This window comes from Pleurodeles waltl, chromosome 9, assembly GCF_031143425.1.
Source record: "Pleurodeles waltl isolate 20211129_DDA chromosome 9, aPleWal1.hap1.20221129, whole genome shotgun sequence".
In the NCBI taxonomy this organism is placed as follows: Eukaryota; Metazoa; Chordata; class Amphibia; order Caudata; family Salamandridae; genus Pleurodeles; species Pleurodeles waltl.
This window is the reverse complement of record NC_090448.1, coordinates 796,660,139-796,687,569: the sequence shown is the minus strand read 5'-3', so window position 1 is coordinate 796,687,569 and position 27,431 is coordinate 796,660,139. Positions and strand designations below refer to the sequence as shown.

At 45.9% G+C, this 27,431-nt stretch overlaps 1 protein-coding gene across 2 annotated transcripts in view; it reads left to right on the top strand.

The window, feature by feature from the left end:
• The window catches only part of CHRM1 (cholinergic receptor muscarinic 1), a 316,212-nt gene extending 289,509 nt beyond the window's left edge, over window positions 1–26,703 (top strand). For both annotated transcript variants that reach the window (XM_069208041.1, XM_069208043.1), the window contains one exon: window positions 25,763–26,703. The gene's annotated coding sequence lies outside the window, so the exon portion shown is untranslated. The remainder of the gene's footprint in view (window positions 1–25,762) is intronic.
• The last annotated feature ends 728 nt before the right edge of the window (window positions 26,704–27,431 follow it).

Below are 27,431 nucleotides of genomic sequence, written 5' to 3'. Positions count from 1 at the left end.
TTCTGTCCTGATAATGCAGTCATGTATGTCAGTATGTGTATCTTCAGAGCTGTCAGTCAGGGGTAATAACGTTGCGGGATTCAGGATAGTGCATCTCTTGATGGTGATGTGACTGGCAAGAAGTGTTAACTCATAACTGGTCAGACGGGCATTTGCAAGGTGTTGTGTCTTAGTTTTGTTAAGTAGTGCATCAACAGCATGTGGGACCAACAATATCAGTGAAGTGTCCATGACTATTCCAGCTGACTGACGCACTGCTACTGCGGCTGCACCTACAGCTCGTAGGCAGCTTGGAAGAGCCCTGGCAACAGGCACATGGTCGCTGTTTGCCACCATGTTCTTGTGTCAGGACTGAGAGAGAGCAACCGTTATGTTCACAGACAAACAGTGTAAAGGGCTTATGATAGTCAGGTGTGCCTAACACAGGAGCTGAACAGGGAGCGTCCTTCAAGTCTTCAAAGTTGGACTGGCATTCAGCATTCCAGACAACAGTGTTGGGGCAGTCTTTGTGGGTGAGTGCTAAGAGGGGCTTGATAAGGAGGGAAAAGTTAGGTATCCATTGTCGGCAAAAGGATGAGATGCCAATGAATCCCCTGACCTCACTCTGTGTTGTGGGGACAGGTATGTTATGTATATGGTTTGTACCCGGGCAGGGGTGAGTGTACGTCCCTCCTTCGACAGCAGGTGACCAAGGTAGGTAACCTGCTGTTGACAATACTGTAATTTAGTGAGGGATACCTTGTGATTGCGTTGTGACAGGTGAGTGAGAAGGGCAACTGTGTCCTTTTTGCAATGTTCTTGGGAGTCAGAAGCAATAAGGAGATCATCAACATATTGTACCAGGGTGGAACCAGCGGGGAATTGAAAGGAATCTAACTGTCCCTTGAGCACCTGGCTAAAAACACTGGGCGATTCCGTGTACCCCTGAGGTGCGCAACAGAACCGAAAACTGCGACCGCCCAAGGAGAATCCAAAAATGTGTCTGCTGTCTGGGTGGATGGGTATACTAAAGAAGGCATTCTTGAGGTCTATGACAGAGAACCAGGTGGCAGTGGAGGGTATCATTGTTAGAAGGGTGGTAATGTCGGGTACAACAGGGAATTGGGGCTCCACTATTTTATTGACTGCTCGGAGGTCAATGACAAAACATAGGCCAGGCTGATGGGAAGAGTCTGCGGACTTTTTGAGTACTGGGAGTATGGGGCTGTTACATGTATTACCTCTGGTCTCTTCAACCACCCCTTTGTCAATCAGCTGCGAAATGATGTCCTTAAGGGCCTGTTCAGTGTGATGTGGTAGCTTGTACTGTGGCAGGCGGGGAAGTTGTGCATGTTCTTTTAACTTAATGGAGAATGGGGGAATATCAAGACAGCCCACATCTTCATTGTCTGAAGCCCAAAGTGTGGCGGGGAGCATCTCTAGCTCGGGCGGGAGTGGTAACGCTATGAACTGGGTGGGTGTTACGTGAGGGCCCATGGTTATGTACACGCCATCAGGGGAACAATATAGAGTGGCATGTAACCTTTTCAGTAAATCAAGACCTAGCAAATTTTCACTGCAGCCAGAGGTAAGTATTAGAGGAGAATCAATAGTGTAGGGGCCAATTGTGAGTGCCAGTGGCTTGGATACGGGGTTAACCACTGGGTCGCCTGAGAATCCTACAGACACATTTGTATTGCTGGACAAAGGGACCCCAGGGACCGCATCATTCATAACAGAACTCTTAGTGGCTCCAGTGTCAATCAAAAAATTATTGGAAGTACCATCAAGTAGCACTTCCACATGTGGGCCATTCTGTTTAACTGGAATTGGGACGGGTCCTATCCTCCCTTGTCCTACGCTTTCCTAGCAAGAATAGAAACCCTGACCTTCTTCCGGATCATAATTATCATTATAATACTGGCGTTGGGCAGAACCGTTGTCAAAATAATTTTCTGCAGCAGCAGTGTTCTGCTGTTGAGAGGCTCTGTTAGGTCCCTGCTGTGGGGGGCCTCCCCGTCCTCTACCTTGGGGTACTCCACGGGGCGCTCCTCTACCTCTTGTCTGGGGCGCAAAACCATTTTTATTTGGGCAATCATTCTTCCAATGACCCTCTTCTTTATAATAAGCGCACTGATGGTAGCCCAGGGAAGAGCGGGGCTGGTAAGTATTGGGGCCATTATTTTGGTACTGAGGTCCACGGGAAGTTGACCTATTTTGTGGGTACGCCTGTTGCACTAAAACTTTTGTTTTTAACTCTTTTGTTTGCTTGTCTCTTTTGTCCTTCTCTTCATGAACCCTATTCTCATAATATTGGGCCATAGTGAGGATCTGGGAAGGAGTACTTGTTGACCAAGTACTCTCAGCCAACCAAATTTTCAAGGCCACTTCAGGTGCCATGCAGTTCACAAATTTGTCTACAAACAGACGCATACCTCCTTCGGTAGAGGTGTCCTGTCCACTAAAGTCAGTGTATGCCTTTTCAAACCGAGATAAGAAGTCAGCTATGTGTTCGTCTTTCTTTTGTTTACATGTATCTATTTTATCCCAGTCAACTAATCGGGGGCAAAGACTTCTGTATAAGCGTGAGGAGTCTGTCAGGAAGAGCTAATATTAGGTCCCCTGGCTTGTCACCAGGCTTCCTGTCTTTGTCCTCGTTGGCCAGCGGATCCCAGGTACCGCCTAGGTCAACGGGATAGTCTTTCTGCAGGATAGACTTCCAAATATCCTGCGGTACTAGGGTACCGAACAACATTTTAATGTCCGTGAGAGTCAATATTTGAGGGCTTATTATTTGGGTAAATTCTTTATAGAAGCCGGCAGGATTCTTGCGTGGGTCAGGCAAATGGGATTTTAGCGCTAAAACCTCTGTTCTGTTCCATTGTTGATACACAAATTGCTGTTTCCAGTGAGCGGGCACTGCTGTGTCGCCCTCTCCCGTGGCAGGAACGTAACTGGGTGGGACTTTCCTTAGGGGGTGCTGTTTAGTGTGAGTGGAAGGACTGGCTGAACCTGTTTCTTTATCCCTCTTGCGGTGATAGATCTTCCTATAACTCAACAGCTGGCGGAGGTAGTCCTTAAGGTCCTTTCCCTGATGATAGCCGGTGGCTACCTCCTGTTTTATTCTAAGTATTTGCAAGGGGGGATTGCTGTCTAAATTTCGTCCCACTTTTCCATCAATATCTCACACATACGTTGTACAATGTCTGTCTGTTGTACTGCCTGGAACTGAGCAAAATTCTGCCAAATAATCTCCAGGCTTGGGTCAAGATATATTTATGCAGCATTGTGTTCATTTTCCTCTCTTCTGTCAGTTTATTGGGTTGTGGGCGTCCCGGGGGAGGTGGTACTATGAGGCCGTCATCGTCCGAGCTCTCATCTTTTATTTGTAACAAGGGGGCTGAAGCATTAAGGGGGTCTCGCCTGGGGGTCACTGGGGCTGATGCTGGGGGTCTCTGGAGTTCAGATTGTTGTGGTAGGGCAAATGCTGCTGCATTCACCGGTAAGCCTAACGGCTGGGACATCTGAGGGATCGGAGGTAAAGCTGGATATATTGTCGGGGTATAACCAGGGGGGCGGTCTAAGACATCTTGCATGAGGGGATCCTTTTCGGGGTCTCTTTTCTTTTGCTCAGGGGCCTGTTGAACCACATATATCTTGTCTGTATCTAACTGGTGTCTCCTATCTATTTGAGCCCGTCCCTGCTCCGCATTCTGCTGGTCATATTCTTGGGCTTTCTCAGCATCTGATTTTGCAGTATGTCTCTTAGCATCCTTTGCAGCTTTAATTCGCCTTTGTCTACCCTCTTTCTGCCATAACCTGAGTGAATCAAACATACTGGGCCTACTTTTGGTGGCAAATAGTCTTTCTTCTAAAAAATTAATTTTCAGTTCATCAAAAGTCCCATGCAGTAGCCACTGTAAGTCAGCACTATGTCTAGTCTTTTTATGCCATATCTCAGTCCATATCATACTTCCCACCCCGTGTTTTACATACATTTCATGGCAAGGAGTTCCAATTGGAGGAGCCGGACAAGACTCCTCCAAGCGGGAGTCCGCTTGGCGGCAAAAACAACACCATTTCCTCAATTTACTGAATGCCGTCATTATTTCAACAGACAGTTATAACTAGTATCAGTGGATGGGAAACAGAAACAACGGAAGCAAATATGCAATCTATATATTATGACAGTTAATTATTTTACAAAACATCCACTGACTTCGGTCTTTGCAAAGATCGAAAGATACCTACCAGACAGACACAGAAAAGACAGGGCTAAGCCCTGTCCTTACCTTACTCTTGTTTTCCTCCTCAGTCAGGACTCCGTACTCAGGGCCAGCTATATCAGGAACTCCAGTCAGGGCAGAGCCGCCGGTGCCCGTTGAGGCGAAAGGGGAAGCACCGCTGGAGAACCGCAGGTCCACGAGGAAAAAGATACTTCCCAAATCAGTTGTGGGGCGCCCCCTTTGGTTGTCCTGCAGCGAACCTCCTTCTCCTTCCGAGCAGACGGCGGGTGCCACTGATGGAGTCCCTGTTCGGGCGCCAACTGAAGACCCGGGAAAGGCAGCCCCACCTCTCCCAGCGGTGGAGGGGACACTCTAAGCCTTCAGGGTCTCTTACCAGCAAGGAACACAACAGGCGGAGTCATGACTGATGAAGAAGAGAAGAGTTTTATTAGACAAACAGATAATAGCTCGAGCTAAGCACAGAGTCCCAGGACAGTCTTAATGACTTTCCTACGGAGGCTGGCTGCTTCATTCCGCAGCGTACAATCTTATATAGTTAAGCTGCCCACCTTCAGTCAGGAAGCCACCCCTCCATATCTTGTGAACACAAAAGCTTCAAACAGTTCTCTTTTTTTAACCCAAGAGTACCCTGCTGACGTACATACATTAGATTAGTCTTTCCTGCCTGTACTCCCACCATCTCTGGAGTATCCTGCTGATACACGGCAAAGTGACAGTTCATTCGTCAAAAGTTAGTCTTATCACAGTTTGTTCGATAATTTACGAGGATATCCCTTGCAGAAGGCCCCTGGAATGTGGTGGGACGAGGTTCAGTTCTGTTCGTGCACAGAGATAATCAGGATGCAGCTGTGGCTCGGTATTTCTGAGAGTCAGCTTGATTAGATAAGTGAAGAGGCCCTGACCAGGAGATAGTTTAGAAAAAACAGAGTTCACAGGAAAGTCAATTTGCACAGTTCAATGAAGAGTCAGCTTTGTCGAGCACATGGCAATATTAATGGAACAGTCATTAATGGAGTCTGAGGCAAACCATTTTGGATTACTATTTAACACCAAGGCCTGAGTAGCAAGTTCTACAGAACAGAAATTATCAGGTCCAGCCAACTCAGCCGATGCGGAAAGACATTCAACTGTGTACCTGCTTAGTTAGAGACATATTCCAGGAATCCTGGACTGGAAGAATCCATATTAGCTAGAAAACAAGGCACATAGTATGCATCCAGCATTAAAGGCAGCCTCCTGGGACAACACTGAAAGTGGGTCCTCAACCAACTCACATGCAGACTAATGTCCACAGACTGAACCAGTTGGGTAGCCAGACAAAGGTCCAGTGCAATCTCAAAAAGGCACTGCAGACAGCGGAACACATACTGCATATATTGTAACCACACAGGTCTCAACAACAGAGCCCAGTTCATGTTCAATTCCTGGAGCAATGACACTCTGAAGTCTTGTATCATGCATTCACATCCCAGCAGGACGTATGACAGATTTAGCACTTTTTGGCCACGCGACAGTGGAACATCCATTGCAGAGTACAAAAAACAAATCCAAATGGTGTTGACTAGGAATAGAGCAATTGATATACCTCCAAAAACAACTGACACCAAAGAGTATAGAAAGGCTGTGATCACTCCAAATACCAAGTATGGAATGTGCTCTCAAACCCAGAACCGATCGCTTTGAAAAAGTGTACCACTCCTGCTGTATTTGAGGCATTAAAATTTCGGTAAACAAGTTCACCAAAATGCTGTGGCAAGTTAGTACGTAATAGTGACTGGACTTAAGCAGAAGACCTTACAACTTGGAGATCAAAGGTCTCTCTACCAGACGTTAAAGCAATATCCTTCTGAAACATAGAAGCTTTCAGTCGGCTCAGCTTTTCGAAATTCACACTAAAAATATGGATGGAAGGCCACACAGTAGTTTGCCTTACTATGCGCATGGGTGGAAATAGGTCACGACCTTGGAAACCGTCACCACATATGGGACACCTGGTTTCATCCCACAACAACCCTGGTTGTTCCGAACCAAATAACTCCAATTCAAGAGTAACCAGAATACTCGGCGAATCAAGGAGATTAATGCACCTTTCAGGTAACACACTAAATTTGCCATTGAAGCATTACATGCGCCATGCAGCGTGAAATCTTTACAAAGTAATAAGCAACCAAACTAGGTTTCACATTTGTTTCCACTAAGGAAGACTTCAGTTTCCCCACACACACTTATAATCGAAAGGTAGAACCCAGGACTCATGAACAAACTTTCCCCCATTGCTTCATACCTGCCAACTTGGTAATGTTTTAAACAGGATGTAAACTGGAATGTAGAGATTGGTAACTATTAGACCTGACAGCCTTAGGGGGGTCACCCCTAACTTTTTGCCTGCCTCCCTCCATTTTTGGACACTGTTTTTGCTGGTTTTAGGACTCTGCGCACTTTACCACTGCTACCCAGTGCTAAAGTGCATATGCTCTCTCCCTTCAAACACGGTAACATTGGTTCACACCCAATTGGCTTATTTAATCTACTTAAAAGTCCCCAGTAAAGTGCACTACATGTGCCAGGGCCTGTAGATTAAATGCTACTAGTGGGCCTGCAGCACTGATTGTGCCACCCACATAAGTAGCCCCTTAACCATGCCTCAGGCCCGCCATTGCAAGGCCTGTGTGTGCAGTTACACTGCCACTTTGACTTGCCATTTATAAGTACTTGCCAAGCCTTAAACTCCCCTTTTTTACATGTAGGTCGCCCCTAAGGTATGCCCTAGGTAACCCATAGGGCAGGGTGCTGTATAGACAAAAGGCAGGACATGTACCTGTGTAGTTTACATGTCCTGGTAGTGTAAAACTCCAAAATTTGTTTTTACACCACTGTGAGGCCTGCTCCTTTCATAGGCTAACATTAGGGCTACCCTCATATATTGTTTGAGTGGTAAATTCTGATCTAAAAAGAGTAGGAAGGTCATATTTAGTATGGCCAGAATGGTAATACAAAACCCTACTGACTGGTGAAGTTGGATTTGATATTACTATTTTTTAAGTGACAGCTCCCTTGTGCAATCATTCAGACACACCCCAAACACAGGATACTCAGCCTCACTTGAATACATCTGCATTTTGAATGGGTCTTCCAGGGCTGGGAGGGTGGAGGGCCTGACACTTGCATGTCAAAGGACAGTAGCCTGCCCTCACACAAAGGACTGCCATGGTCTTCCTTGGCTGGGAGGTGGAGGGCCTGACACTTGCATGTCAAAGGACAGTAGCCTGCCCTCACACAAAGGACTGCCACACCCCCTACTGGAACCCTGGCAGACAGGATTGAACTGAAAGGGGCCCTTGTGCACTTCTAAGCCACTCTTTGAAGTCTCCCCCACTTCAAAGGCACATTTGGGTATTTAAACAGGGCCTCTGCCCCTACCAACTCAGACCCTTCCTGGAGGAGAGAACCTGAACCAGAACCTGCATCCTGCCAAGAAGACCTGCCTGGCTGCTCAAAGGACTCACCTGCTTTCTGGGAAGGACTGCTGCCTTGCTGTTGCCCTGCTGCCTTGCTGCTCTCTGGCTGTGGTAAAGAAGTGCTCTCCAAGGGTTTGGATAGAGCTTGCCTCCTGTTCCCTGAGGTCTCAGGACCAAAAAGACTTAGGGGGTCATTACAACCCTGGCGGACGGTGTTAAAGCGGCAGTAAGACCGCCAACAGGCTGGCGGTCTTTTTTTTGAGGATTATGACCATGGCGGTTACCGCCATGGTCATCCGCCGCTTCTCCGTTCCACCCACCAGGGCGGAGACGACAGCTGGGCTGGAGACCTGGGGCTCCAGCCCTGCGGCCGTGACAATACCGCCGCCGGTATTTTGACCCGGCTTACCGCCGTGGATTTCCACCGGTAGGAACCGCCATGAAATCCATGGCGGTAAGCACTATCAGTGTCAGGGAATTCCTTCCCTGTCACTGATAGGGGTCTCTCCCACCCCCACCCCCACCCTGACTCCCTCCCCTACACCCCCCACCACCCCTGCCATCCCCCAAAGGTGGCAGGGCCCCCCTCCCCACCCCAACCCCCAACATAACATTACTCACACACACCTGACACGCACGCAGGCACCACCAACACACATACACGCACACACCCCGACATACATGCCAACATCCACACACACAGTCAGACACGCACACCCACATTCAAACATACATGCATACATCCATACAGACATACCCACAGACATACACGCACTCATTCCCAAAACACGCAACACCCCCGCAAGCATACACGCACTCACACACCCCCTCTACATACACCCATGCACACCCCCATGCACCCACACAACACACAACACCCCCACCCCCTCCCCTAATGGACGATCGACTTACCTGTTCCGTCGATCCTCCGGGAGGGGACGGGAGCCATGGGGGCAGCTCCGCCGACACCACACCGCCAACAGAACACCGCCACGGCGAATCACAGGACGTGATTCGCTGGGCGGTGTTCTGTTGGTGTGGCGGTGGAGCAACCTCCACTTCCCCGCCGCTCGTCACTATGGCTGTTGGCGGCTCTCCGTCTGAAAAACGACATAGAGCTGCCAACAGTCATAATACGCCGAGCGGAAAACCGCCACCACTGGCGGTCTTCAGCATGGCGCGCCCTCGGCGGTCTTGTAAAAAGACCGCCGAGGTTGTAATGACCCCCTTAATCTCTACAAGAAGGACTCCATGTGCGGTGAAATTTGACCAACAGCCTGCCAGAAACGACGCACAGTTTGTACGGCAGTGAAAATGTCACCGCACGTTGGACTGGAATGACGCAGCCCGAGTTCGCAATGAGAAGATCGATGCAGTGCCAGCATAGCAACCAGAAATTTGACGTACAGCCTCACCGGTTCGACACACAGCCAAGCCGGAACGAAGCAGCCCGACTTCCAGAGAGATTATCGACCCTGCGCCTGCCATGCAGTAGAAAATTCAAAGCAACGCCCCGGGATCGACGCATCTCCTGTGACTTGTACTGCCAGCACCGGAAATCCACGCATCGTCCCCGGGGTGTCTGAAAACCCCGCAACCCGAAGATGATCCACGACTGAATGCCAAAAATCGATGCACATCGGTCCCTGTGTGAAAACTAAACAACGCATCGCCCTGTGCAGCCTGAGAAATCGATGCACACCCCTTTGTTTCCACGCATCTCCTCCTCTGCGGCTCCTTGCGGAGATTTATCACGCGAACCAGGTTCTTTGTGCTTGAAAGAGACTTTGTTTGCTTTTAAAAGACTTAAGACACTTTATATCACTTTCAGTGATATCTCAACATAAACTTATTGCATCATTTTGACCTGCATTTATCCAGATAAATATTATATATTTTTCTAAACACTGTGTGGTCTATTTTTGTGGTGCTATATGGTGTCAGTGTATGATTTATTGCACAAATACTTTACAATTTACCTTCTAAGTTAGCAAGACTGCTCAGTGCCAGGCTACCAGAGGGTAGGCACAGGATAATTTGGATTGTGTGTGACTTACCCTGACTAGAGTGAGGGTCCTTGCTTGGACAGGGGATAACCTGACTGCCAACCAAATACCCAATTTCTAACAGTAAACATATAAAGCCACTGATTAACCATACAGCTGAAGGTGTTTCATCTGCTGAAAAGAGTAATTTCTCCAAAAACTCAATGTTCAGCATGGTGTGTGTTGCATCATTTTGTGCCATAAGTGCAGTGGTTCCCAAACTGGCTGTAGCTTTATTGTGTCCGAACTGGAAATAGCTAAGTGGTTCCCAAACTGTGGCGGGCACCCCTGGCTAGTTTTGATGGCGCACCAGGTAGTCCGCGGCTCCAAGTTTGGGAACCACTGCATAAGTGTGTATATGTGTTTAATTAGAGGGCAAAAACAACCAAGTTGTTTTCATGTAGTTCAATTTCAAAAACTGTAATGTACAACTTAATTGCATAATCAATTTCAGCTGGTTCTGTCCATGTTGTAATAAAGACGTGATTTTGTATGATATTGAATGGAGATGACACAATATTGTTCAAAGAATAAATGCAAGTTAACAGAATAGTCATGCCATTGTCCACAAAAGCCAATACCTGCTCTAAATTCTCCCTGTCAATCTGTCTCAATTGTTCAGTGGCATGTTGCAGGAACCTTTTTTCCAAATCTCATTAAATATGGCAAATAAAAAGTGTTTTTGATTTGGTGTTCTAGGACCTTTTGTAAATTCATGTAATCAGGAAAGAGAGGCAGGTGATCTTTTATTGCAGCTAATGTGGAATGTTGTAACCATTGTTGGCACTATTTCCCCACACTGTAAGTGGCCACTATGCCTGAATGTTGTGAGTGTATGTATCAGGAGTCTGGTCTGCTAGCTTTAAAAGCCAAAGTGGAGCTTAAAAAGATCATGACAGCCATTAATGTGGACTGGCCACACCAACCACCTGTCTGGACCTGAAATTGAAGAATTCCATGGAACCTTCTATATCATGCCATTTATTTATCTTCTGTATAGTTTGCTAAATGTTGCCAATTTTCAAAACGTGCAATAAAGGGAATGCTAGGGGTAGTCATATCTTTCATTTTAGCCTGACCCATGCAAGTTGTATATTGCAATGCTTTGTTCAGGAAAATCATTTGTTGTGTTATTAAGAAGGCTCTAAATAAAACATCTGTACCCTGCACTTGCCAATGGCATGTTCCCCAAACTGACTTTAAATCAAAGTTATCTTTCCAATATTCATTACTGTGTATGGTCAATTCAGATATAAATGAATACGAATAAATCCGTTTTGTCTGTGTAATCATGTCCTTCTCTGCTGGGGAAGGGTTAAGTTTCCAGTAATAGGAAGTCAGGTATAAATGATTGTGTCCTAAAAAATATGCACAGTTTCTTATGTCTGTTTTGGACCTATCTGCTAGTGGTGTCGGGCAATGTTCCCTTTATGTATAATTAAAGACTGCAAGGGGAGAACTAGCCCTGTGTAATTAATGATGAGCATAATAATGGTAGAATAAAATGTCCACCATAATTAGCAGAATTCAAATACAAATCTTCAGTTTTAAATACAGAGTATCTTTCCAATTCGGAGAGCATACTTCTCACTGTGGTCAAATCCTATTCATCAGAGATAGCACCAGGGAAAATAATATTGTCCATAGGCGCCATGTGCATATGGTGCTGAGGCACTGTTTATAATATAAGCACCATTACTGCCACACTGTGTCAGATCTCAACACTATGATATGTCTACAAACGCAAAGCTGTCTCTATGGACAATCAGAAACCTTAGGGAATCGCATTCTATGTACTTAACCTTGAACTGTTTGTAGAAACTAGATGGCATCAACGCTTAATAGAAACAAGCAACATGTACAGTGATTTCTCAGTACATTATTTCATGAATGAAAACCCATGTAAAGGGGTTACTGACAGAAAGGAAATGCTAAGTTAAAATGTGCATTTTTAAACGGAGGCTATAAGCGGGCCCTAACATGCTTTACCACTCCCCAATCTACCCACTCCACTCCAATCTACCCCACTCCAATCTACCCCACTCCACTTCAATCTTTCACACTCCATTAACTCCAATCGACCCCAATCCAAACAATCCCACTACACTCCAATTTACTGCACTCCATTCCAATCTATCCCACTTCACACTAATCTCCATTCCACACCAATCTACCACTCTCCAATCTACCTCATTATTCTCCTATCCACCCCAATTTACCCTACTCCAATCTAACCCTCTTCCCTGCTCATGAAAGTATGTGTCTGTTTAAAATGTACACTAGTCTGAAACCCGACTCACATAGTCTTTCTGGACAAACAGTCCAGTCACATGCTTCTGGCAGCCAGGCTGCCACTAAGCAGCATAGTAATTTTGGACACATCTGCATCTTTTCAAACACAGAGTATGTGGCTTTTTTAAGTATCTCAATTTTGGCCAGTGCTGCATATGAAAATTAGTTACTTACCTGTAACTGCATTTCTCCAGTATTGAATCTTTCATAGTTTCACATGCTTGAAATCATTCCAATCGTCGAAGTGGGAGTCCCACGGTACCATTAAATAGCAGAATCGAGAAACTTTTTATAGAAAGCAATGTTAATGTGCATTCACTTTCAAGGCTTATCTGCATCATTAGAAAAGACCTGGAGTCCAACCAATCAGGCAAAAGTACCCTTTAGAACTCTCAGCACAGAAGCTCCAGTCTCTCAGATTTCTAGCACAAGTGAAATCAATAGCCAGACGACATAAAGGGAGCCTCTATAGGGAGAGGAGTGGATTGCATGTGAATCTATGAAAGATACCAATACTGGAGAACTGAAGTTACAGGTAACTGATTTTCTTCTCCAGTATTGGATCTTTCATAGATTCACATGCTTGAATCAGAATAGCAAGGAATTTTGCAGTATTTAGATATTGTGAGTGCATTATCTTGTAGATGGTGGGTTGCAAAAAAAACATAAATAAATAACAATAGTAATAAAAATAAAAAGAAGAAGAAGAAGGTAGAATACACATTTGCAATGCATGAGCCTAGACATAAAATGTGTCATGAAATGTTAAACACTGAGTAAGGTGGTAATAAGGACAACCGAGGCTCCCCTTATTTAAACATATATTGCAACACAGTCTGTCCAACGTCTGCATCACTACAGTGTGCTAAATCTAGGCAACAGTGCTAAGTGAAAGTGTCTACACTCTTCCAGGTTGCAGCACGGCAAATGTTTTCCAGAGGATCACCCACGAATAAGGCTGCCAATGTGGAGACAGCTCTTGTGGAATGTGCCATTGCCTTGGAAGAAAGAAGTTTGCCCCCTCTGGAATGGGAAAATTGTATAGTTGCAGAAATCCATCTTGCAATGGTTGAGTTAGTAACAGGTGTGCCTTGCTGAGACTGTGCATATGTAACAAATAGTTGTTCTGTTTTCAAAGGTGTTTGGTACGATATGAGTAGAACTCCTTTTGCTCAGGGTATGCAGAAATTGCTCTGCCGAAGTGGCTGGATTTTGGAAAAACTTTCAAAGAGCGACAGGTTAATTGTGATGAAACTCAGAGGTCACGTTTGGCTTAAATTTTAGATTTGTTCTTAGTATAACTCCTTTGCCTGTGAATTTGAGAAATTTGAGAAAGGGTTCTTAGGTTATGAATGCCTGAATCTCACTCACCATTCTAATGGAGGTTAATGCCAAAAACGTGGCCACTTTTCTGGTAAGGAATTTTAAGATCTGCCTTGTGAATTTGTTCAAATGGTAGCTTTATTAACTGGGCAAGAATGATGTTCAGATGCTATTCTGGTGGAGGTAGTCGGACTGGAGGGAAAACTCGAAAGAGGCCTTTCATAAATCGCTTTACTATCCTTGTGGAGCAAAGCAATTGGAACTTGTGAAGAGGATCTAAATCTGGATACTGCCACGAGGTGTACTTTCACAGACGCATGCACCAAACATGAGTGAGCTGGAGAAAGGAGATAGGGCAAGATTTGCTCCTTTGATGCTTCCAGCGGGTGAAAATTAGATTTTTGACACCATAAGCAGAATCTCTTCCATTTCAGTCTATAGGATTTGTTAGTTGATTCTGCTCTTGCCCTTGCAAGGATATCTTTGAATCCTTAGGGAATATGTATCTTTTGGAATTCAGGCGCCAAGCATATAAGTGAAGAGAACTTGGATCCAGGGGAAGAACTTGCCCTGGCTCTTTGTCAGTAGAGTTCATTTGGTAAGAAGACGAATCAGCTCAGTCTCTGAGAACAGGAGGAGCTCTGTGAACCAGTGTTGCCTGGGCCACCTGGGAGCTATCAAGATCAAGCAACATCTACATATTTCTGAACACTCTCGGTATCCTGTGGATGGGTGGAAGCGTGCGGCAATATCCCGGACCAGCTTATCAAAAGGGCATTCCCCCATGATCCTGTGAGTGGGCGCCGACTGGTGTAGAAGCAGCATTTGTTGCTCTTGTTCATGGTGAAGAGGTCTAGTTCTGGTTTGCCCCAAAGGTGAACATTTTTTTTAGTTCTTCTTGATTCAGCTCTCATTTGTGGCAACTCCCCACTGTGCTCCTGAGCGTGTCTGCCAAAATATTGCTTGTGCCTGCCACATGCTCGGCCTTCGGAGTAATGTTGTGTGCTGTCAGTCAGTGCCATAAGTCCCATCCTTCTTGGGCGAGAGCCAGTGACCTCGTACCTCCTTGTTTGTTTAAATAGTGCATGCTGGTCGTATTGTCTGTGCCTACCAGCTTTGAAGATCCATGTATGTGAGGTAAGAAGGCCTAGAGAGCGAGAAAGATGGCCTTGAGTCCTTGGTGGTTTATATGCATGGACCGTTGAGAGGTAGACCATGTGTCTTGGAATTGCAGGTCTTGGAGATGACCACCCCAACCTCCCAGAGAGGCATCTGTTGTGATGGTGAAGTCTGGTATCAATGGCTAGAACGTGAGGCCCTTGGAGATGTGGGGGATGTGAGACCACCGTTCCAAAGTTTGAATCATTTTTGGGGTTATCTTGATGAGGTCTTCAAAAGACTTTTCTCACTCTTATCCATTGCTCTTGAAGTTCCTCCCGTAAAGGTCTCATTTTCAGGCATGCTAGGGTAATGGTTTATGGCAGAGGACATCATCCCTGGTAATAACTTGTACGGACGCACTGAAACTGTCTTTTCTCTGGAAATTGTGAGGGCCAGCTAAGATGATTTTTGCTGTCTTTCCACAGAAAGAAAAGCTGTGTCCTGTTTGGTATTTATGATGGGGCCTGGAAATGTTATTTTTGTAGAGGAACAGAAGTTGATTTTTGAAGGTTTAAAGTAAGTCCCAACCTGTGGAACAAAGTCATACAATCTTTTGTCACCCATAGGTGTTTGCACTTTAGCAACCAGTCTACCAGTTATGGAAACACTTGGTGACCGTGTGTTCCTAGGGCAGCTGATACTGGGGCTAGGCATTTTGTAAATATGCAGGGTGCTGATTTGAAGTCGAATGGGAGGACATTGAACTGGTAATGATTGCCAACTATGGTGAAACAGAGGTATTTGCAATGCTTTGGTTGAATGGAAATGTGGAGATATGCATCCTGCAAGTCGAGAGTGGTGCTTATAATCCCTATGGTTGAGGAGACACAGGTTGTCCGTTAGGGGGAGCATGCAGAATGATTCTATTTAAGAAATGTGCTGAGTTTTCTGAGGTCCAAAGTAGGTCTCCGTTCTCTTGATTTCTTCCTGACAAGGATAAAACAAGAATAGAAGCCTATGCTTCTCTGGTTGAGCGGTATTTTCTTGACCGCTCCCTTGGCAAGCATTATGAGAGCTTCTTTCTGCAATAAGTGAGGTTGGTGGGGGAGCACCTTTTGGTGGCATGTTTGGTGGTCTCTGTATAAATTCCAGTGTGGCGACCAGATCTAGCACACATTTGTCGGTAGTTGTCCCCCCCCAGTGATGAAGATGGTACGTAATATTTGCTTCCACTGGTTGCGGTGAGATGGTGGTAGTTGGTACTCAGTTGAGAACTTGTTTACGGGTGACCTCCCTTGACTGTGTGGATTGCTTTCATCGCCCTGCCTGTTTGGTGTCAGCTGCTGATTGAGGCAGAAGGTACGGTTGCTGTGGATAAGGAGGTCTACACTTGGATTCAAAGGGTTGATGGTGACGCTGGTAAACTCCTCTGTAGGTAGAAAAACCTCTACCACGTGCTCCTCATAAGGAAAAACAACAGAACTGCAGTGTACCCAAAGACTTTGCAGAGTCTGCATCTGTTTTGTTGGCTAATAGGGCATGGTCAATATGTTCTCCAAATAGTGTCTCACCATCATATGCCATGTCGAGAATTTTTTTGCACTTCTGGCCTAAAAGATGTTGATTTGAGCCAGCCTTGCCTCTGCAAAACAGCAGCTCCTGCCAACTGTCAAAAGCCTGTGCATCGCACAATCTAATATCTCTGAGGACATGTGTTCCCCTTCTTGTAGTATTTTGCATGCTTCCGACTTCCTGTTTTCAAGCACGAGATCCATCAGGGCTCCGATATCTGACCACATTTGTCTATCGTAGTGACCAAGAGTGGCTAATGAGTTTGCCGCACAAACTTTAATGATAGTGTGATCGGGCAACCCCGATCACGGCACCGGCAGCGGGAGGAGCTTCTGTGTCGGGTTCTCTCGACACGTCATTTCCGCGTTCCCATGTCACCATGGGAACGCTCACCCCGTCACGGCCTCATTTCCCTGGAAACAGGGAACCGCTCGAACTGGTTGGCACCGCGGGACATCATAAAGACGCCGACCGCATCGAGGAGGTGTGTGTGGGCGGCGAAAGGAGGACAGAGGACGGAGACACCCGAGGACAGCAGGAGACAACAGAAAACGGAACGAAGGGCCGCAGAAAGGGGGAGAAGGAGGCCACCAACGAAGGAACACCGGAGAGCAGGACCCAAGAGGCTCACAAAGGTACGGTCCCTCCTAGGGACAAGGGGAGGAAATACAAAAACCTCACCGGGGAAGGGAAATGGGGAGGGGTGAGAGGGGAAGGGGGATAAGGGAAGGTCACAGTCTCTTTCAGGAAAAGAGAGACTGACTATCCTAACCTATTTGGGCGCACCATGAGTTACTTATCTGAAGCACAGACAGTGTTTTGTTTAGGAAACTGTACACGGGTGACTGCACGCTCTTTCTATCTCCCTACTCACCCACTCCCTATTTCCTATTTCCTATTTAAAGAGAAAACCCCAGAAACATCTTTATACTTACCGTGGCGTTCTTCTGTTTTCTTGCCGGTACCTCCCTGGAGCCACTCCAAGTCCCCAGAAAACACTGACCTAGGAGAGGAAGAAGAAAAACAACAGAATTAAAAGAAGAGAGACTAACCGGGTTACGCCATAAACAAACTGAACTTTATTTAGAAAACACATGGACACAGAAAGAAGTTTAAATAAATAAGCCCTTACTTACCCTATTATCCAATCTCCGTCTGGTTTATACCGTTCAGCCTGTCACAGGTAGACTTACTGGAAAAGTGATTTGTGATGTCGTCTAAGCACCTGCTCTCTTTGTCAGGTGGAGCTGAAATCAGTCGAAGAATTTTTGGCATGCCTATGTGCGGATTGCGGGACCGCCGAGTCTGCCTTGGGATGTCCGCTAAGGCAGGCAGGAGAATCCTTTTATTGATGCATGGAATCACTGCCGCCAGAGTTGCTGGAGTTCACATCAGTTTGAGGCCTTCTTCCCAGATGTGATCTATTATAGGAATGGCTTGAATAGACTTTTTCCTTGTACTCATAAAGGAAACAATCTGAATGTTTCACTGTAATAGCCAAGTCAAATCTTGCTGCAGCTCTTTCCGTTAAATTGTGGGAACCCCTGAAGTCCTCAGGAGGGAAGTCTGAGGGATGTGGTGCTGGAGGGGATGGAGTAGGTAAGTGGTAATCAGCCCACTCGTCTTCAGGTGGGTGGGTGTCTTTTCTCTCACCCTCCTCTCTGTCTTTGTCAGATGTCGAAGGGTCATCCTTTGGTGGTACAGCAATAGAAGAAGCTGGTGTCATTCTTGGTGTTATTGGTGGAGGAATAGGCCTTGGTGTCCTCAGAACTGTTGGCGGAGGAGGAGGTGTTTGTGGATTCTCTGACAGTTCTGGAACCTGTCTACGGTAGTCCATAGCCTGTGGGTCTTGAACCAACAAAAAAGGTACTTACACTTCCTCTTGTGGATGCTCTGTGTAGGCATGGTAGGATGGATATCGATGAGTGATTTCTGGAGTATAGTATTGGCCATAATAGGAGTCATCTCCTTCCTCGTCATCCTCCTGATATTATACTTTCAGTTCCAGTGGGCTATGAGCCGGGCCAAATGGGCCTTTAGCTTCAGACTCTTCTAGATCAACCAGAGGGTTTGGTGACACCTTGCTGGGAGAGATGTCCTGGGGTTTCAAGAATGTTAACGAAGGTTGATGATGTCTATGACGACTTCGTCGACGAGGGAATACCTGCCAATGGTGTGGTCGTCATTGACGGCGGTGGTATTGACGATGATGGTCTCGTGGACGATGGATCCGTCGATGACTGTACCGTCGACGGTGGAGATGACAACGATGGTCTCATCGTTGGTGGTCTCATCGATGGCGATCTCGATGGCAGTTGGGGTCATCTTTGTCATAGTTGAGGGTCATCAATGGGTCAGAGGAACATGTTTAGCAGACCTCGCAGATGGAAAGACAGGCTCAGATGATACTGTTTTTGTGGAGACTTTTGAAATGTTCTCCTTTTTGCCACTGTCTGTCAAACCCATGAGGAGAAGTTTTTAGGGCCTTTTTGGCTACCTCAGAGGTCCTTTGGTCCTGAAATCCTGCCCTTTTGTGAGAGTGAGCAGAGATGTTGCTCTCCTCATCTGAAGTAATATCTTTTTGTGGCTTGCTCTTTTGTAGGCACAAAGGAAGTCTTCCTTTGTCCATTAATGTCTTAGAAGAAAAAGTTCTGGATACTTTACAATCACTTGGTTTGTGTTCACAATTAAGGCAATTTAGGCAGTGTTTATGTGGATCATCCATATGTAGTCTCTTCTTCCCACAAGATTTGCAGGATCTAAAGAGCCCTTTTTAGGGTCGAGCCTGCGTCGCATGAGCTTGCGCATGCGTTTCGCTAAGCGAGACGCTTTAGTAAATAAAAAGGGCTCGGAGCCCCGTCCAAGTCACGTCAATGTTTGTCATTGGCTTGTGGGCCTGCCTGTTAGAATCAGCTTGATTCCATTAGTGGAAGGCATGCATACATCATGCCTTTTCCGAAGGATAGCCCTCCTCGAGCGCATCGACCAAGTACAGAGAACATGCGAGGCTCGCTGTTTTCTGTCCGGCTCGTGGACTACTTTTTCTCTATTTTCTCAGCGTGATCTCGCTTGGCAGAAGTCAAGCGCTTTACATAATATCGACCCTGTTACACAGTTAATTGCACTTTTTTCAAGTAGGACATAAATGCACTTTTGCCGCTAGGTTTCATTACCAGTGAAAACTCGGGTTAGGAGTTTACAACGCTATCAGCTCTAACACGAGCAAACGCGAGACGCGTTGCATTGCAAATGCTTGTTTTTAAATATCCGACATCTTGATGCTTTAGAAGCTGAGGGAAGGAAAACACTGAGCAGAGCTCAGGGAGACTCCCTTCACACGGTGTGCGGTAGATAACCTGAGAGACTGGATCTTTTGTTCTGAGAGTTCTAAAGGGTGCTGTCGTCTGACTGGCTGGACTTCAGGTCTTTTCTAATGATTCAGATAAGCTGTGAAAGTGAATGCACTTTAACATTGCTTTCAATAGAAAGTTTCTCTATACTGGCATTTAATGGTACCATGGGACTCCCACTTCAATGATGGATGATTCAAGCATGTGAATCTATGAAGGATTCAATGCTGGAGAAAATTAATTCCCCCTTAAAACCTTTGTCCTCACTCTTATATGTATTTCATCAGCCTATACAAAATAAGTATCAGTTTAAAGCACTTTTTGGTGTAGAGCAGCAACTACTCCCTTTCACTCTAAAGCCTGTGCCTAAGTCTTCTTCTCATATATATTCTGCAGGAAGCACATTCAGGGGTCATATATTCATATGTACTTAAGTGTAAGAAGTGTAGCCTAACAGTCACAGCTACACATCACTCCACCCCAATCTACCCCACTCCACTCCAGTATACCCATTACACAGCAATCTACCCCACACCACTCCAATATACACCACTACACTCCAGTCTACCCACATCCACCCCAGTCCAATGTACCCCACTCCACTCTACCCCAGTCTACCCCACTCTACTCTAATCTACCCCAATCTACTCCAATCTACCTCACTCTGCCAATATACTGCAATCTAGCTAATTTAGATCTACCCCACCCCAATCTACCCCACTCCACTCCAATCTACCCCACCTCGCTCCACTCCAGTGTACCCTACTCCAATCTACCCCATTCAACCCCACTCCACTCCATTCTACCCCAATCTTCCCATTCTACTAAACTCCAATTTACCACACTCCACTCCAACCCAATCTACCCCAGGCCACCCCAATCCAGCCCACCCTCTCCATTCAACTCCAATCTACCCCATCCCACACCACCCTGCCCCAATCTACCCCATTACAATTTACCCAGCCCCACTCTACCCCACTCCAATCTACCCTACTCCACTCCAATCCACCCCACTCCACCCTAATCTACCCCACTACAGTCTAATCTGCTCCACTCCAACCTACCACACTGCACCTTAATCTCCCTCAGTCCACCCCTCTCCAATTTACCCCATCCAACTCTACCCCACTCCAATCTACCCCCATTCTACCCCACCACATTCTACCTCACACCAATGAACCTCAATCCACTTCAATTTATCCCACTCCACTCCAATCTACCACAGCCTACCCCACTCCATTCCAATCTACCCAACTGAAATCTGCCCCAATCTACCACACTTCAGTCTGCTGTACTCCACTCCAATTTACTCCACGCCATCCCAATATACTCCACCCCACTACACTCCAATCTACCCCACTGCACTCCAATCTACCCCACTCCACTTCAATCAACCTCAAACTACCACACTTAACTACAGTCTGCTCCACTCCAATCTACCCCTCCACTCCTCTCCAATCCACTCCATTCTATCATACTCTATTCCACTCCAATCTACCCCACTTCAATCTACCCCGCTCCACTCCAATCTACCCCAGTCCAGTCTACCCCACTCCACTCCAATCTACCTCACTTCACTCAAGTCTACCCCACTCCAATCCGATCAACCCCAATTTATTTCACTCGACCCCAATAAACCCTAGTCCAATATACTCCACTCCATTTTACTCCACTTCACTGCAATCTACCACACCCCAATTCATTCCAATCTAATACACTCCAACCTCTCCCACTTCACTCCAATCTAGCCGACTCCACTCCCACCCATCCCTCTCCACGTCATTTCCATCTACCCCAATCCACTCAAATTTAGCACAATCTACCTCTCAATAAACCACAATCTAGCCCACTCCAATCTACCTTTCTGTGAGCATACAAAGTAGGTGTCTGCTAAAAGGATACACTAGTCTGAAACAGGATTCCTAGAGTCTTTCCAGACAAGTGGTCAAGTCACATGCTTCAGGACAGGCTGCCACGAACACACATACTCATTTTGGACATGTCTGTGCCTTTTCAAACACAAAGTATGTTGCTTTTTCAGGTGCCTACATTTTGGCCAGCGCTGCGGTCAATCCATTTCTACTTAAAACCTATGTCCTCAGTCTTAAATGTATTCCACCTCTTCTTTGCACATACAAAGTATGCTTGTTTAAAGCACTCTGTTTTGTGCAGCAACTACTCCCTTTCTCCTTAAAACCTGTGCCTAAGTCCTCATTCTCATATGCATTCTACCGAAAGTGCTTTCAAGCACCTTTTATTCATATATATTTTAGGTGCAACAGGTGTAGCCTAACGGTCACAGCTATACATCACTCCACTCCAATGTAACCCACACCACTCGACTATATCCCACAACACTCCAGTCTACCCAAATTCACTTTGCCCCAATGTACCCCACTCCACTCTACCCCAATTGACCTCACTCTGCTCCAATCTACCCAAATCCACTCCAATATGCCCCGTTTGTACCCCACTCCAATTCACTAGCCCACTCCGATGTACCCCACCCCATTCTACCCCACTCCACTCCAACCTACCCCACTCTATTGCACTCCAATCTACCCCTACCCATGCCACTCCAGTTTACCCCATGCCAGTCTTCTACAATTTACCCCACTCAAACCCACCCCAGTCTACCCCACTCTACTGCAGTCTACCCAACTCCACTCTATCCTAATCAGCCCCACTCCACTGCACTCTATCCCAATCTTCCCATTCTACTCTACTCCTTTCTCCCACACTCCAATCCAGTCAGCCCCACTCCACCCCAATCTACCCCAGTCCACCCAATGCACCCTCCCACTCCTTCCAATTCAAATCTACCCCACCCCAATCTACCCCATTAATATCTACCCACCCCACTTTAATCCGCTCCAGTCTACCCTACTCCGCTCCTGTCCAGTCAACCCCAATCTACCCCAATCCACTCCAACTGACCCCACTCCACCCTAATCTACCTCAATCCACCCCACTCTAAACCTACCCACCTCACTCCAATCTACCCCGCCCACTCTACCTAACCACATTCTACCCCACTCCAATCTACCACAGTCCGCCCCACCCCACTCCAATCTACCACAGTCTACTCCACTGGAATCCAATCTACTGAACTGAAATTTTAACCAAATCTACCAAACTTCAATTTGCCCTACTCCTTTCCACCCCACTCTACCCCACTCCATCCCAATCTACTCTAACCCACTTCAGTCCACCCATCTACACTCTAGTCTACTCCACTGCACTCTAATCTATTCCACTCCACTTCAATCTACCTCAATCTAGCCCACTCAACTACAGTCTGCTCCACTCCAATCTACCCCTCTCTACTTCCCTCCAGTGCACCCCTTTATATCATACTCCACTCCAATCTACCCCACTCCAATCTATTTCAAACTACCCCTCTCCACTCCAGTCTACCCCACTCTATTCTACTCCAATCTACCCCACTCCAGTCTATCCCACCCCACTCCACTCTAGTTTACCATACTCCAATGTCCCACAATTAACCCCATTCAAACCCACCCCAAACTACACCACTCCACTTCAATCTACCCCACTCCACTCCACTCTATCCCAATCAACCCCACTACACTTCACTCTACTCCAATCTCCACATTCCACTCTACTCCAATCTACAACTCTACTCAAATCAATCCCAATCCACCCCTCCTACTTCATCCAACTCCAATCTATCCCACCCACCTTCACCCCACCCCAATCTACCCCACTCCAATCTACCCCACCTCATTCTACCCCACCACATTCTACCCCGCTCCAATTTACCCAAGTCTACCCCACTCCGCTCCACTTCACTCCAATTTACCCTACTCCACTCCAATCTACTGCAGTCTGCTCCACTCCACTCCACTCTAATCTACTAAACCGAAATCTACCCAAATCTCCCACACTTCAATCCGCCCTACTCCACTCCACCCAAATCTTTTCCACTCCATCCCAATCTACTCCACTCCAGTCCACCCTCTACAATCCAATCCCCACTGCACTCCAGTCTAACTCACTCCATTTCCATCTACCTCAGTCTACCCCACTCAACTACAATCTGTTCCACTCCAGTCTACCCCTCTCCACTTCTCTCCAATCCACCCCATTCTACCATGCTCCACTCAGCTCCAGTCTACCCCACTCAAATCTACCTCAAACTACCCCACTCCACTTTACCCCATTTACCCCACCACACTCCACTCCAATCTACCTACCTCCACTCCAGTCTACCACACTCTAATCTAATCTACTCCAATCTACCTCACTCCACAACGGTCTACCCCACTCAACCCCAATCTACCCCACTTCACTCCAGTCTACCACACTCCAGTATCTCCCACTCCACTTCAATCTACCACACTCCAATCCATTCCTCTCCACCCCAATCTCTACTCCACTCCAATCTACTCTACGCCACTTCATTCCAATCTAAACCACACCACTCCAATCTACCACAGTCTACCTCTGCACAATCTACCACAATTTAGCCCAATCCAATCTACCTCTCTTCTGTGTGCATACAAAGTATGTGTCTGTTAAAAGCATACAATAGTCTGAAACCGGACTCATAAAGTATTTTCAAACAAGCAGTCAAGTAACATGCTTCAGGACAGGCTGCCACGAACAAACATACTCACTTTGGACATGTTTGTGCTTTTTCAAACACAAAGTATGTGGCTTTTTCAAGTGCTTACATTTGGGCAGCGCTGTTAATCCATTTCTACCTAAAAACGGTGTCCTCAGTTTTAAATGTACTCCACCTCTTCTCTGCACATACAAAGTATGTATGTTTAAAGCTCTTCAGTTTTGTGCAGCAACTACTCCCTTTCTCCTTAAAATCTGTGCCTATGTCCTCCTTCTCATATGCATTCAACCGAAAGCGCTTTCAGCAGCCCTCTATTCAAACGCACTTAAATGCAAGAGAGGTAGCATAACAGCCACAACTACCCACAAATCCACTCTGATCTTCCACACTCCACTTCAGTATACCCACCACTACCCTCTAATCTTCCCAATCTACCCCACTCCAGTCCAATCTACCCTACTCCACTTCTCTCCAATCAACACTAATACTAACACTACCCACAAATCTAACCCATTTCGCTCTACCCAAATATACCCCAATCCACTCTAATCTTCCCTACTCCAATCAACCCCACTCCACTTCAGTCTTCCCGTCTCCACCCCATCTAATCTCCCACACACGAATCTACTCCACTCAAATCTATCTCACTCCACTCCTCTCCAATCTACCCCACTCCTCTCCCTACTCCAAACAACCCTACTCCACTCCAGTTCACCCTACTCCAATCTACCACACTTCTGTCTACCCCAATCCAGTCCAATCTACCCCACTCCACTCCAGTTTTCCTTAATCTACCCCATACCACTCTACCACAATCTATCCTACTCAATATACCCCACTCTACCCCCACTCCAATATACCTGACTCTACCCCACTCCCCCAGTCTACCCCACTCCAATCTAACCCAATCAATTCTACGCCAATCTACCTTACTCCAATCTACTGCACTCCAATCAACCCCACTCCACCCCACCTCACTCCATGCCACTAATTTGTAGCCATGCTGAACATCAGCCACACTGGTATATGTTATGACTAAAACACATTGCCAAAGCTAAGTATGCCAGTGCTTGTTTCAAGCAGTGATTTTAAAGTTGAGCTAGATGAACGAAGATCGTTTTATAATGTAGTGAATTCGAGGTCTTTTCGGCTCGGAGGAGATTTAGCGTGTTGGTGTTTGTATTTAAATACACTTTTCATATATTTGAAAAATGGTTCACTTGACTATAGTCTTGTTAAAGTTAATTAATCTAGAATGTTGTACGATACATTTTTGGAAAGATCTTATTGGATTATCTTGTGTGACTGAACTCACGTCTTTGCCACCTGAAGTTCTCTGATCACTGTTATCATACCTTTCCATAAGACACTAAAACAATTCTGCGTGCTTGGGGATTTCACTTACCCCACTGATTTTTCTTTAACTTTAGCACGAGGATGACAGTTTTCTGTAATTAAAATAAGACCCATCTCTTTTGATAGCTGGGTTACCTGTTTATTACCATCGATTAAACCATATGGACGTAAAGGGTTCCAGAAACATAGCAGGACGTGGCACTTGGAGACCCTGAAGGCATTTTTAAACTCTTCATTTAAACTGTCTAGCAGGAAAACTCTGGGAAGACCGGTTCCTTGTAGATGTGTATCTTGTTTGCAGATTGTTTGCTTTGTCTGTTTTCTGTTCTTTTCCCCTCTGGCGTGTTTTTTGTCTTAGCTATGTACACAGGTACACTAGCACACAGCTGCACTGGCAGTAGAATCTTCTATGCGATCCTGCTCTGATTTCTGTTTTCTCCCTTTTCCTCAGGTGAAGGCCCCTCTCTGATTGCACATGGAGAACATCCTTGACACCCTCTGATGACGAGGTTGCTGGCTTGGCATGGGAATAAAGTGGGATGATGGGTATGGTTCACCGCACCCCCTCGTTTGGCAGGACAGCAGTGGGGTTAAGTAACTGAAGTGCGGAACCCAAGGGCCCGGAGCAAAAATCTCTTGCGTGAGATACAGCCTAAAGTCTGGAACACTGTGTTGCGATTTTTAGGTGTAATCTTCGGCTCCTTTTAAGTGTAATCATTGGCTCTTTTGAAGTTCTGTCCTAATGAATGTTGCCCTACTACGAAAAACTGCAAAAAGATGTAAATGAAGTGGAATAACCATAATCAAGCGGTGTGATGTGGTAAACACTGAATCTATTTAGGATTCTCAGCACCAGTTGTCGCCAGTTAACAGTTTGGATACATTACAATCCGCTTTTGGAACAGCACTTGCCTCAATGGACAACATTTGCCATCCCTAAAGAGACTGCACGGGTCTTGTGACTCTGATGTTGGCTACTAACTCAACCCATGTATATGATGTGTAAATTTGCTTTTTCCTAGATGTGTATGAAGTGTTTGCACAGATATGGGTGTGGGATTGTCCTCCAAGTCGTAACGTAGCGTTGTATGCACCGTATCTGCCTCCAGAGAAGCAGGTGGAGAGTCACTACGTTTTTGTTTTTGATATCTTTTTATTTATGCAAAAAACTATAATTTTCAAAGCCTTTCCCAAGTCGTCCTGTGGATTTTAAAATTTGCTTATGGATAGTTGTTCAGTGTTTCGAGGCATTGCCAATACTCTGAAAATCCAAGACGGGGAATTTACTTTGAGTAACCAGTTGAGATAAAAATGTCAGAAATGAATGATTTCAAGAAATATGTAAAGGAGAAATGGTCTGAGTGGTATGTAAATTAGAGATTTATAACAGCACTTTTTTAAGGGTTCACATTTATTTCTGTTCTTTCATCAAAGGGAAGCTAGGGGTGAGGGATGAGACTTTGATATTGAATGTCGAGTCTGATTCTAAAATTACGTGGGTATTTCCTCTAAATTGAGATCACTTCCTCTCTCAAGATTTTCTTATAGGATTGCACCCAGAAAATTAGGTAATGTTGTTGCTACCGTTCTGGGCCTTGCTAGAGGGAAGGGTGGCTGTATGGGATCCTCCAAAATGCAATGGTTAAGGTATTACTTTTCGGAGGATTATATACAATAACCAGTATCACAATCAGGACCCTCGCTGTGCAGGTTTAGGGTGCGCACTGCCATGACAGCTTCACTATTGTACAAATAAAAAATATGTAGCATTTTCCCCAGCCAATTATTAATAACTCAATTCAAGCCTCCTTAGTTGTGTCATCATCAGGATTTGAATTGACACGCTGTAATTATGTAACACCGAGAAGAACAAAGCCCCACATGATTGGGCTTCCTTTCTTCCTTCATGAACAAGGCAACCAGGGCCAAATATTAATGTAACTTGTGTGCTTGTGAAACCAACACCAGTGCCTAATATGAGCCGTGGTTGCCGGTGGGGCCAACAGCACTTATTTTGGAGGCCCGTGCTTAATTTCTGCCTTAGATATTTTCCGAGTGCTGGAGAGGGAAAACTCACAGAGCGGAAAGAAGGAGAAGGAGAAATACAGCAAATCTTTCTT